The 12244-nt window shown below is 40.9% G+C and overlaps 12 non-coding genes across 12 annotated transcripts; all 12 read left to right on the forward strand.

Moving 5' to 3' along the window:
- The first annotated feature begins 197 nt into the window (after window positions 1-197).
- Window positions 198-269, forward strand: TRNAG-UCC (transfer RNA glycine (anticodon UCC)). The gene has a single exon. It is a non-coding gene; the product is annotated as a tRNA-Gly (tRNA).
- Window positions 270-508: 239 nt separating this feature from the next.
- On the forward strand, window positions 509-580 carry TRNAG-UCC (transfer RNA glycine (anticodon UCC)). The gene has a single exon. It is a non-coding gene; the product is annotated as a tRNA-Gly (tRNA).
- A 239-nt stretch (window positions 581-819) lies between these two features.
- TRNAG-UCC (transfer RNA glycine (anticodon UCC)) lies at window positions 820-891 on the forward strand. Its single transcript has one exon. It is a non-coding gene; the product is annotated as a tRNA-Gly (tRNA).
- Window positions 892-1126: 235 nt separating this feature from the next.
- Window positions 1127-1198, forward strand: TRNAG-UCC (transfer RNA glycine (anticodon UCC)). Its single transcript has one exon. It is a non-coding gene; the product is annotated as a tRNA-Gly (tRNA).
- A 1790-nt stretch (window positions 1199-2988) lies between these two features.
- TRNAG-UCC (transfer RNA glycine (anticodon UCC)) lies at window positions 2989-3060 on the forward strand. The gene has a single exon. It is a non-coding gene; the product is annotated as a tRNA-Gly (tRNA).
- A 1168-nt stretch (window positions 3061-4228) lies between these two features.
- Window positions 4229-4300, forward strand: TRNAG-UCC (transfer RNA glycine (anticodon UCC)). The gene has a single exon. It is a non-coding gene; the product is annotated as a tRNA-Gly (tRNA).
- Window positions 4301-5779: 1479 nt separating this feature from the next.
- On the forward strand, window positions 5780-5851 carry TRNAG-UCC (transfer RNA glycine (anticodon UCC)). Its single transcript has one exon. It is a non-coding gene; the product is annotated as a tRNA-Gly (tRNA).
- Window positions 5852-8255: 2404 nt separating this feature from the next.
- TRNAG-UCC (transfer RNA glycine (anticodon UCC)) lies at window positions 8256-8327 on the forward strand. Its single transcript has one exon. It is a non-coding gene; the product is annotated as a tRNA-Gly (tRNA).
- Window positions 8328-9185: 858 nt separating this feature from the next.
- Window positions 9186-9257, forward strand: TRNAG-UCC (transfer RNA glycine (anticodon UCC)). Its single transcript has one exon. It is a non-coding gene; the product is annotated as a tRNA-Gly (tRNA).
- A 1479-nt stretch (window positions 9258-10736) lies between these two features.
- TRNAG-UCC (transfer RNA glycine (anticodon UCC)) lies at window positions 10737-10808 on the forward strand. The gene has a single exon. It is a non-coding gene; the product is annotated as a tRNA-Gly (tRNA).
- A 235-nt stretch (window positions 10809-11043) lies between these two features.
- Window positions 11044-11115, forward strand: TRNAG-UCC (transfer RNA glycine (anticodon UCC)). The gene has a single exon. It is a non-coding gene; the product is annotated as a tRNA-Gly (tRNA).
- An 853-nt stretch (window positions 11116-11968) lies between these two features.
- Window positions 11969-12040, forward strand: TRNAG-UCC (transfer RNA glycine (anticodon UCC)). The gene has a single exon. It is a non-coding gene; the product is annotated as a tRNA-Gly (tRNA).
- The last annotated feature ends 204 nt before the right edge of the window (window positions 12041-12244 follow it).

The raw sequence follows: 12244 nt of genomic DNA on the forward strand, positions 1-12244 counted from the left end.
ATGAAGTGATGTTTCCTAGAAAGTTGTTGAATTTCTCATACTAGTAAAGGAACATGCAAAAATGCAGCGCTTTTCCTTTTTCCAAACTTTTCTTCGACTCTCTCAATATGTTCTGAAGCAGATTTAGTGTTGTTTCCCTAAACATTGCCTTGATTCTTGTGGCGCTCAGAGAAAGTATGAAAAGGCTGCAAATATGTGCGTTGGTGGTATAGTGGTGAGCATAGCTGCCTTCCAAGCAGTTGACCCGGGTTCGATTCCCGGCCAACGCAACCTCTATCTTTTTTGAACAGTTTTTAAGTAGTCAGAACCAGATGAAGTGATGTTTCCTAGAAAGTTGTTGAATTTCTCATACTAGTGAAAGAACATGCAAAAATGCAGCGCTTTTCCTTTTTCCAAACTTTTCTTCGACTCTCTCAATATGGTCTGAAGCAGATTTAGTGTTGTTTCCCTAAACATTGCCTTTATTCTTGCGGCGCTCAGAGAAAGTATGAAAAGGCTGCAAATATGTGCGTTGGTGGTATAGTGGTGAGCATAGCTGCCTTCCAAGCAGTTGACCCGGGTTCGATTCCCGGCCAACGCAACCTCTATCTTTTTTGAACAGTTTTTAAGTAGTCAGAACCAGATGAAGTGATGTTTCCTAGAAAGTTTTTGAATTTCTCATAGTAGTAAAGGAACATGCAAAAATGCAGCGCTTTTCCTTTTTCCAAACTTTTCTTCGACTCTCTCAATATGTTCTGAAGCAGATTTAGTGTTGTTTCCCTAAACATTGCCTTGATTCTTGCGGCGCTCAGAGAAAGTATGAAAAGGCTGCAAATATGTGCGTTGGTGGTATAGTGGTGAGCATAGCTGCCTTCCAAGCAGTTGACCCGGGTTCGATTCCCGGCCAACGCAACCTCTATCTTTTTTGAACAGTTTTTATGTAGAACCAGATGAAGTGATGTTTCCTAGAAAGTTGTTGAATTTCTCATACTAGTAAAGGAACATGCAAAAATGCAGCGCTTTTCCTTTTTCCAAACTTTTCTTCGACTCTCTCAATATGTTCTGAAGCAGATTTAGTGTTGTTTCCCTAAACATTGCCTTGATTCTTGTGGCGCTCAGAGAAAGTATGAAAAGGCTGCAAATATGTGCGTTGGTGGTATAGTGGTGAGCATAGCTGCCTTCCAAGCAGTTGACCCGGGTTCGATTCCCGGCCAACGCAACCTCTTTCTTTTTTGAACAGTTTTTAAGTAGTCAGAACCAGATGAAGTGATGTTTCCTAGAAAGTTTTTGAATTTCTCATAGTAGTAAAGGAACATGCAAAAATGCAGCGCTTTTCCTTTTTCCAAACTTTTCTTCGACTCTCTCAATATGGTCTGAAGCAGATTTAGTGTTGTTTCCCTAAACATTGCCTTGATTCTTGCGGCGCTCAGAGAAAGTATGAAAAGGCTGCAAATATGTGCGTTGGTGGTATAGTGGTGAGCATAGCTGCCTTCCAAGCAGTTGACCCGGGGTCGATTCCCGGCCAACGCAACCTCTATCTTTTTTGAACAGTTTTTAAGTAGTCAGAACCAGATGAAGTGATGTTTCCTAGAAAGTTTTTGAATTTCTCATACTAGTGAAAGAACATGCAAAAATGCAGCGCTTTTCCTTTTTCCAAACTTTTCTTCGACTCTCTCAATATGGTCTGAAGCAGATTTAGTGTTGTTTCCCTAAACATTGCCTTGATTCTTGTGGCGCTCAAAGAAAGTATGAAAAGGCTGCAAATATGTGCGTTGGTGGTATAGTGGTGAGCATAGCTGCCTTCCAAGCAGTTGACTCGTGTTCGATTCCCGGCCAACGCAACCTCTATCTTTTTTGAACAGTTTTTAAGTAGTCAGAACCAGATGAAGTGATGTTTCCTAGAAAGTTTTTGAATATTTCATAGTAGTAAAGGAACATGCAAAAATGCAGCGCTTTTCCTTTTTCCAAACTTTTCTTCGACTCTCTCAATATGGTCTGAAGCAGATTTAGTGTTGTTTCCCTAAACATTGCCTTGATTCTTGCGGCGCTCAGAGAAAGTATGAAAAGGCTGCAAATATGTGCGTTGGTGGTATAGTGGTGAGCATAGCTGCCTTCCAAGCAGTTGACCCGGGTTCCATTCCCGGCCAACGCAACCTCTATCTTTTTTGAACAGTTTTTATGTAGAACCAGATGAAGTGATGTTTCCTAGAAAGTTGTTGAATTTCTCATACTAGTAAAGGAACATGCAAAAATGCAGCGCTTTTCCTTTTTCCAAACTTTTCTTCGACTCTCTCAATATGTTCTGAAGCAGATTTAGTGTTGTTTCCCTAAACATTGCCTTGATTCTTGTGGCGCTCAGAGAAAGTATGAAAAGGCTGCAAATATGTGCGTTGGTGGTATAGTGGTGAGCATAGCTGCCTTCCAAGCAGTTGCCCCGGTTTCGATTCCCGGCCAACGCAACCTCTATCTTTTTTGAACAGTTTTTAAGTAGTCAGAACCAGATGAAGTGATGTTTCCTAGAAACTTTTTGAATTTCTCATACTAGTGAAAGAACATACAAAAATGCAGCGCTTTTCCTTTTTCCAAACTTTTCTTCGACTCTCTCAATATGTTCTGAAGCAGATTTAGTGTTGTTTCCCTAAACATTGCCTTGATTCTTGTGGCGCTCAGAGAAAGTATGAAAAGGCTGCAAATATGTGCGTTGGTGGTATAGTGGTGAGCATAGCTGCCTTCCAAGCAGTTGACCCGTGTTCGATTCCCGGCCAACGCAACCTCTATCTTTTTTGAACAGTTTTTAAGTAGTCAGAACCAGATGAAGTGATGTTTCCTAGAAAGTTTTTGAATTTCTCATAGTAGTGAAAGAACATGCAAAAATGCAGCGCTTTTCCTTTTTCCAAACTTTTCTTCGACTCTCTCAATATGGTCTGAAGCAGATTTAGTGTTGTTTCCCTAAACATTGCCTTGATTCTTGCGGCGCTCAGAGAAAGTATGAAAAGGCTGCAAATATGTGCGTTGGTGGTATAGTGGTGAGCATAGCTGCCTTCCAAGCAGTTGACCCGGGTTCGATTCCCGGCCAACGCAACCTCTATCTTTTTTGAACAGTTTTTAAGTAGTCAGAACCAGATGAAGTGATGTTTCCTAGAAAGTTTTTGAATTTCTCATACCAGTGAAAGAACATGCAAAAATGCAGCGCTTTTCCTTTTTCCAAACTTTTCTTCGACTCTCTCAATATGGTCTGAAGCAGATTTAGTGTTGTTTCCCTAAACATTGCCTTGATTCTTGTGGCGCTCAGAGAAAGTATGAAAAGGCTGCAAATATGTGCGTTGGTGGTATAGTGGTGAGCATAGCTGCCTTCCAAGCAGTTGACCCGGGTTCCATTCCCGGCCAACGCAACCTCTATCTTTTTTGAACAGTTTTTATGTAGAACCAGATGAAGTGATGTTTCCTAGAAAGTTGTTGAATTTCTCATACTAGTAAAGGAACATGCAAAAATGCAGCGCTTTTCCTTTTTCCAAACTTTTCTTCGACTCTCTCAATATGTTCTGAAGCAGATTTAGTGTTGTTTCCCTAAACATTGCCTTGATTCTTGTGGCGCTCAGAGAAAGTATGAAAAGGCTGCAAATATGTGCGTTGGTGGTATAGTGGTGAGCATAGCTGCCTTCCAAGCAGTTGCCCCGGTTTCGATTCCCGGCCAACGCAACCTCTATCTTTTTTGAACAGTTTTTAAGTAGTCAGAACCAGATGAAGTGATGTTTCCTAGAAACTTTTTGAATTTCTCATACTAGTGAAAGAACATACAAAAATGCAGCGCTTTTCCTTTTTCCAAACTTTTCTTCGACTCTCTCAATATGTTCTGAAGCAGATTTAGTGTTGTTTCCCTAAACATTGCCTTGATTCTTGTGGCGCTCAGAGAAAGTATGAAAAGGCTGCAAATATGTGCGTTGGTGGTATAGTGGTGAGCATAGCTGCCTTCCAAGCAGTTGACCCGTGTTCGATTCCCGGCCAACGCAACCTCTATCTTTTTTGAACAGTTTTTAAGTAGTCAGAACCAGATGAAGTGATGTTTCCTAGAAAGTTTTTGAATTTCTCATAGTAGTGAAAGAACATGCAAAAATGCAGCGCTTTTCCTTTTTCCAAACTTTTCTTCGACTCTCTCAATATGGTCTGAAGCAGATTTAGTGTTGTTTCCCTAAACATTGCCTTGATTCTTGCGGCGCTCAGAGAAAGTATGAAAAGGTTGCAAATATGTGCGTTGGTGGTATAGTGGTGAGCATAGCTGCCTTCCAAGCAGTTGACCCGGGTTCGATTCCCGGCCAACGCAACCTCTATCTTTTTTGAACAGTTTTTAAGTAGTCAGAACCAGATGAAGTGATGTTTCCTAGAAAGTTTTTGAATTTCTCATACTAGTGAAAGAACATGCAAAAATGCAGCGCTTTTCCTTTTTCCAAACTTTTCTTCGACTCTCTCAATATGGTCTGAAGCAGATTTAGTGTTGTTTCCCTAAACATTGCCTTGATTCTTGTGGCGCTCAGAGAAAGTATGAAAAGGCTGCAAATATGTGCGTTGGTGGTATAGTGGTGAGCATAGCTGCCTTCCAAGCAGTTGACCCGGGTTCCATTCCCGGCCAACGCAACCTCTATCTTTTTTGAACAGTTTTTATGTAGAACCAGATGAAGTGATGTTTCCTAGAAAGTTGTTGAATTTCTCATACTAGTAAAGGAACATGCAAAAATGCAGCGCTTTTCCTTTTTCCAAACTTTTCTTCGACTCTCTCAATATGTTCTGAAGCAGATTTAGTGTTGTTTCCCTAAACATTGCCTTGATTCTTGTGGCGCTCAGAGAAAGTATGAAAAGGCTGCAAATATGTGCGTTGGTGGTATAGTGGTGAGCATAGCTGCCTTCCAAGCAGTTGCCCCGGTTTCGATTCCCGGCCAACGCAACCTCTATCTTTTTTGAACAGTTTTTAAGTAGTCAGAACCAGATGAAGTGATGTTTCCTAGAAACTTTTTGAATTTCTCATACTAGTGAAAGAACTTACAAAAATGCAGCGCTTTTCCTTTTTCCAAACTTTTCTTCGACTCTCTCAATATGGTCTGAAGCAGATTTAGTGTTGTTTCCCTAAACATTGCCTTGATTCTTGCGGCGCTCAGAGAAAGTATGAAAAGGCTGCAAATATGTGCGTTGGTGGTATAGTGGTGAGCATAGCTGCCTTCCAAGCAGTTGACCCGGGTTCGATTCCCTGCCAACGCAACCTCTATCTTTTTTGAACAGTTTTTAAGTAGTCAGAACCAGATGAAGTGATGTTTCCTAGAAAGTTTTTGAATTTCTCATAGTAGTAAAGGAACATGCAAAAATGCAGCGCTTTTCCTTTTTCCAAACTTTTCTTCGACTCTCTCATTACGGTCTGAAGCAGATTTAGTGTTGTTTCCCTAAACATTGCCTTGATTCTTGTGGCGCTCAGAGAAAGTATGAAAAGGCTGCAAATATGTGCGTTGGTGGTATAGTGGTGAGCATAGCTGCCTTCCAAGCAGTTGACCCGGGTTCGATTCCCTGCCAACGCAACCTCTATCTTTTTTGAACAGTTTTTAAGTAGTCAGAACCAAATGAAGTGATGTTTCCTAGAAAGTTTTTGAATTTCTCATAGTAGTAAAGGAACATGCAAAAATGCAGCGCTTTTCCTTTTTCCAAACTTTTCTTCGACTCTCTCAATATGGTCTGAAGCAGATTTAGTGTTGTTTCCCTAAACATTGCCTTGATTCTTGCGGCGCTCAGAGAAAGTATGAAAAGGCTGCAAATATGTGCGTTGGTGGTATAGTGGTGAGCATAGCTGCCTTCCAAGCAGTTGACCCGGGTTCGATTCCCGGCCAACGCAACCTCTATCTTTTTTGAACAGTTTTTATGTAGAACCAGATGAAGTGATGTTTCCTAGAAAGTTGTTGAATTTCTCATACTAGTAAAGGACCATGCAAAAATGCAGCGCTTTTCCTTTTTCCAAACTTTTCTTCGACTCTCTCAATATGGTCTGAAGCAGATTTAGTGTTGTTTCCCTAAACATTGCCTTGATTCTTGCGGCGCTCAGAGAAAGTATGAAAAGGCTGCAAATATGTGCGTTGGTGGTATAGTGGTGAGCATAGCTGCCTTCCAAGCAGTTGACCCGGGTTCGATTCCCGGCCAACACAACCTCTATCTTTTTTGAACAGTTTTTATGTAGAACCAGATGAAGTGATGTTTCCTAGAAAGTTGTTGAATTTCTCATACTAGTAAAGAAACATGCAAAAATGCAGCGCGTTTCCTTTTTCCAAACTTTTCTTCGACTCTCTCAATATGGTCTGAAGCAGATTTAGTGTTGTTTCCCTAAACATTGCCTTGATTCTTGTGGCGCTCAGAGAAAGTATGAAAAGGCTGCAAGTATGTGCGTTGTTGGTATAGTGGTGAGCATAGCTGCCTTCCAAGCAGTTGACCCGGGTTCGATTCCCGGCCAACGCAACCTCTATCTTTTTTGAACAGTTTTTAAGTAGTCAGAACCAGATGAAGTGATGTTTCCTAGAAAGTTTTTGAATTTCTCATACTAGTGAAAGAACATACAAAAATGCAGCGCTTTTCCTTTTTCCAAACTTTTCTTCGACTCTCTCAATATGTTCTGAAGCAGATTTAGTGTTGTTTCCCTAAACATTGCCTTGATTCTTGTGGCGCTCAGAGAAAGTATGAAAAGGCTGCAAATATGTGCGTTGGTGGTATAGTGCAGAGCATAGCTGCCTTCCAACCAGTTGACCCGGGTTCGATTCCCGGCCAACGCAACCTCTATCTTTTTTGAACAGTTTTGATGTAGAACCAGATGAAGTGATGTTTCCTAGAAAGTTTTTGAATTTCTCATAGTAGTAAAGGAACATGCAAAAATGCAGCGCTTTTCCTTTTTCCAAACTTTTCTTCGACTCTCTCAATATGGTCTGAAGCAGATTTAGTGTTGTTTCCCTAAACATTGCCTTGATTCTTGCAGCGCTCAGAGAAAGTATGAAAAGGCTGCAAATATGTGCGTTGGTGGTATAGTGGTGAGCATAGCTGCCTTCCAAGCAGTTGACCCGGGTTCGATTCCCGGCCAACACAACCTCTATCTTTTTTGAACAGTTTTTAAGTAGTCAGAACCAGATGAAGTGATGTTTCCTAGAAAGTTGTTGAATTTCTCATACTAGTGAAAGAACATGCAAAAATGCAGCGCTTTTCCTTTTTCCAAACTTTTCTTCGACTCTCTCAATATGGTCTGAAGCAGATTTAGTGTTGTTTCCCTAAACATTGCCTTGATTCTTGCGGCGCTCAGAGAAAGTATGAAAAGGCTGCAAATATGTGCGTTGGTGGTATATTGGTGAGCATAGCTGCCTTCCAAGCAGTTGACCCGGGTTCGATTCCCGGCCAATGCAACCTCTATCTTTTTTGAACAGTTTTTAAGTAGTCAGAACCAGATGAAGTGATGTTTCCTAGAAAGTTTTTGAATTTCTCATACTAGTGAAAGAACATGCAAAAATGCAGCGCTTTTCCTTTTTCCAAACTTTTCTTTGACTCTCTCAATATGTTCTGAAGCAGATTTAGTGTTGTTTCCCTAAACATTGCCTTGATTTTTGTGGCGCTCAGAGAAAGTATGAAAAGTCTGCAAATATGTACGTTGGTGGTATAGTGGTGAGCATAGCTGCCTTCCAAGCAGTTGACCCGTGTTCGATTCCCGGCCAACGCAACTTCTACTGTTTTTGAACAGTTTTTAAGTAGTCAGAACCAGATGAAGTGATGTTTCCTAGAAAGTTTTTGAATTTCTCATACTAGTGAAACAACATGCAAAAATGCAGCGCTTTTCCTTTTTCCAAACTTTTCTTCGACTCTCTCAATATGGTCTGAAGCAGATTTAGTGTTGTTTCCCTAAACATTGCCTTGATTCTTGTGGCGCTCAGAGAAAGTATGAAAAGGCTGCAAATATGTGCGTTGGTGGTATAGTGGTGAGCATAGCTGCCTTCCAAGCAGTTGACCCGGGTTCGATTCCCGGCCAACACAACCTCTATCTTTTTTGAACAGTTTTTAAGTAGTCAGAACCAGATGAAGTGATGTTTCCTAGAAAGTTGTTGAATTTCTCATACTAGTGAAAGAACATGCAAAAATGCAGCGCTTTTCCTTTTTCCAAACTTTTCTTCGACTCTCTCAATATGGTCTGAAGCAGATTTAGTGTTGTTTCCCTAAACATTGCCTTGATTCTTGCGGCGCTCAGAGAAAGTATGAAAAGGCTGCAAATATGTGCGTTGGTGGTATAGTGGTGAGCATAGCTGCCTTCCAAGCAGTTGACCCGGGTTCGATTCCCGGCCAACGCAACCTCTAATTTTTTTGAACAGTTTTTAAGTAGTCAGAACCAGATGAAGTGATGTTTCCTAGAAAGTTTTTGAATTTCTCATACTAGTGAAAGAACATGCAAAAATGCAGCGCTTTTCCTTTTTCCAAACTTTTCTTCAACTCTCTCAATATGGTCTGAAGCAGATTTAGTGTTGTTTCCCTAAACATTGCCTTGATTCTTGCGGCGCTCAGAGAAAGTATGAAAAGGCTGCAAATATGTGCGTTGGTGGTATAGTGGTGAGCATAGCTGCCTTCCAAGCAGTTGACCTGGGTTCGATTCCCGGCCAACGCAACTTCTAGTGTTTTTGAACAGTTTTTATGTAGAACCAGATGAAGTGATGTTTCCTAGAAAGTTGTTGAATTTCTCATACTAGTAAAGGAACAGGCAAAAATGCAGTGCTTTTCCTTTTTCCAAACTTTTCTTCGACTCTCTCAATATGGTCTGAAGCAGATTTAGTGTTGTTTCCCTAAACATTATCCTTGATTCTTGCGGCGCTCAGAGAAAGTATGAAAAGGCTGCAAATATGTGCGTTGGTGGTATAGTGGTGAGCATAGCTGCCTTCCAAGCAGTTGACCCGGGTTCGATTCCCGGCCAATGCAACCTCTATCTTTTTTGAACAGTTTTTAAGTAGTCAGAACCAGATGAAGTGATGTTTCCTAGAAAGTTTTTGAATTTCTCATACTAGTGAAAGAACATGCAAAAATGCAGCACTTTTCCTTTTTCCAAACTTTTCTTTGACTCTCTCAATATGTTCTGAAGCAGATTTAGTGTTGTTTCCCTAAACATTGCCTTGATTCTTGTGGCACTCAGAGAAAGTATGAAAAGGCTGCAAATATGTGCGTTGGTGGTATAGTGGTGAGCATAGCTGCCTTCCAAGCAGTTGACCCGGGTTCGATTCCCGGCCAACGCAACCTCTATCTTTTTTGAACAGTTTTTAAGTAGTCAGAACCAGATGAAGTTATGTTTCCTAGAAAGTTTTTGAATTTCTCATACTAGTAAAGGAACATGCAAAAATGCAGCGCTTTTCCTTTTTCCAAACTTTTCTTCGACTCTCTCAATATGTTCTGAAGCAGATTTAGTGTTGTTTCCCTAAACATTGCCTTGATTCTTGTGACGCTCAGAGAAAGTATGAAAATGCTGCAAATATGTGCGTTGGTGGTATAGTGGTGAGCATAGCTGCCTTCCAAGCAGTTGACCCGGGTTCGATTCCCGGCCAATGCAACCTCTATCTTTTTTGAACAGTTTTTAAGTAGTCAGAACCAGATGAAGTGATGTTTCCTAGAAAGTTTTTGAATTTCTCATACTAGTGAAAGAACATGCAAAAATGCAGCGCTTTTCCTTTTTCCAAACTTTTCTTCGACTCTCTCAATATGTTCTGAAGCAGATTTAGTGTTGTTTCCCTAAACATTGCCTTGATTCTTGTGGCGCTCAAAGAAAGTATGAAAAGGCTGCAAATATGTGCGTTGGTGGTATAGTGGTAAGCATAGCTGCCTTCCAAGCAGTTGACCCGGGTTCGATTCCCGGCCAATGCAACTTCTAGTGTTTTTGAACAGTTTTGATGTAGAACCAGATGAAGTGATGTTTCCTAGAAAGTTGTCGAATTTCTCATACTAGTAAAGGAACATGCAAAAATGCAGCGCTTTTCCTATTTCCAAACTTTTCTTCGACTCTCTCAATATGTTCTGAAGCAGATTTAGTGTTGTTTCCCTAAACATTGCCTTGATTCTTGTGGCGCTCAGAGAAAGTATGAAAAGGCTGCAAATATGTGCGTTGGTGGTATAGTGGTGAGCATAGCTGCCTTCCAAGCAGTTGACCCGGGTTCGATTCCCGGCCAACACAACCTCTATCTTTTTTGAACAGTTTTTAAGTAGTCAGAACCAGATGAAGTGATGTTTCCTAGAAAGTTGTTGAATTTCTCATACTAGTGAAAGAACATGCAAAAATGCAGCGCTTTTCCTTTTTCCAAACTTTTCTTCGACTCTCTCAATATGGTCTGAAGCAGATTTAGTGTTGTTTCCCTAAACATTGCCTTGATTCTTGTGGCGCTCAGAGAAAGTATGAAAAGGCTGCAAATATGTGCGTTGGTGGTATAGTGCAGAGCATAGCTGCCTTCCAAGCAGTTGACCCGGGTTCGAATCCCGGCCAACGCAAACTCTATGTTTTTTGAACAGTTTTTAAGTAGTCAGAACCAGATGAAGTGATGTTTCCTAGAAAGTTGTTGAATTTCTCATACTAGTGAAAGAATATGCAAAAATGCAGCGCTTTTCCTTTTTCCAAACTTTTCTTCGACTCTCTCATTATGGTCTGAAGCAGATTTAGTGTTGTTTCCCTAAACATTGCCTTGATTCTTGTGGCGCTCAGAGAAAGTATGAAAAGGCTGCAAACATGTGCGTTGGTGGTATAGTGGTGAGCATAGCTGCCTTCCAAGCAGTTGACCCGGGTTCGATTCCCGGCCAACGCAACTTCTAGTGTTTTTGAACAGTTTTTATGTAGAACCAGATGAAGTGATGTTTCCTAGAAAGTTGTTGAATTTCTCATACTAGTGAAAGAACATGCAAAAATGCAGCGCTTTTCCTTTTTCCAAACTTTTCTTCGACTCTCTCAATATGGTCTGAAGCAGATTTAGTGTTGTTTCCCTAAACATTGCCTTGATTCTTGTGGCGCTCAGAGAAAGTATGAAAAGGCTGCAAATATGTGCGTTGGTGGTATAGTGGTGAGCATAGCTGCCTTCCAAGCAGTTGACCCGGGTTCGATTCCCGGCCAACGCAACCTCTATCTTTTTTGAACAGTTTTTATGTAGAACCAGATGTAGTGATGTTTCCTAGAAAGTTGTTGAATTTCTCATACTAGTGAAAGAACATGCAAAAAGGCAGCGCTTTTCCTTTTTCCAAACTTTTCTTCGACTCTCTCAATATGTTCTGAAGCAGATTTAGTGTTGTTTCCCTAAACATTGCCTTGATTCTTGCGGCGCTCAGAGAAAGTATGAAAAGGCTGCAAATATGTGCGTTGGTGGCATAGTGGTGAGCATAGCTGCCTTCCAAGCAGTTGACCCGGGTTCGATTCCTGGCCAACGCAACTTCTAGTGTTTTTGAACAGTTTTTAAGTAGTCAGAACCAGATGAAGTGATGTTTCCTAGAAAGTTGTTGAATTTCTCATACTAGTAAAGGAACATGCAAAAATGCAGCGCTTTTCCTTTTTCCAAACTTTTCTTCGACTCTCTCAATATGGTCTGAAGCAGATTTAGTGTTGTTTCCCTAAACATTGCCTTGATTCTTGCGGCGCTCAGAGAAAGTATGAAAAGGCTGCAAATATGTGGGTTGGTGGTATAGTGGTGAGCATAGCTGCCTTCCAAGCGGTTGACCCGGGTTCGATTCCCGGCCAACGCAACTTCTAGAGTTTTTGAACAGTTTTTATGTAGAACCAGATGAAGTGATGTTTCCTAGAAAGTTGTTGAATTTCTCATACTAGTGAAGGAACATGCAAAAATGCAGCGCTTTTCCTTTTTCCAAATTTTTCTTCGACTCTCTCAATATGGTCTGAAGCAGATTTAGTGTTGTTTCCCTAAACATTGCCTTGATTCTTGCGGCGCTCAGAGAAAGTATGAAAAGGCTGCAAGTATGTGCGTTGGTGGTATAGTGGTGAGCATAGCTGCCTTCCAAGCAGTTGACCCGGGTTCGATTCCCGGCCAACGCAACCTCTATCTTTTTTGAACAGTTTTTAAGTAGTCAGAACCAGATGAAGTGATGTTTCCTAGAAAGTTTTTGAATTTCTCCTACTAGTGAAAGAACATGCAAAAATGCAGCGCTTTTCCTTTTTCCAAACTTTTCTTCAACTCTCTCAATATGGTCTGAAGCAGATTTAGTGTTGTTTCCCTAAACATTGCCTTGATTCTTGTGG

The sequence above is a fragment of the Engystomops pustulosus genome, chromosome 3, assembly GCF_040894005.1.
Source record: "Engystomops pustulosus chromosome 3, aEngPut4.maternal, whole genome shotgun sequence".
NCBI classification, from domain to species: Eukaryota; Metazoa; Chordata; class Amphibia; order Anura; family Leptodactylidae; genus Engystomops; species Engystomops pustulosus.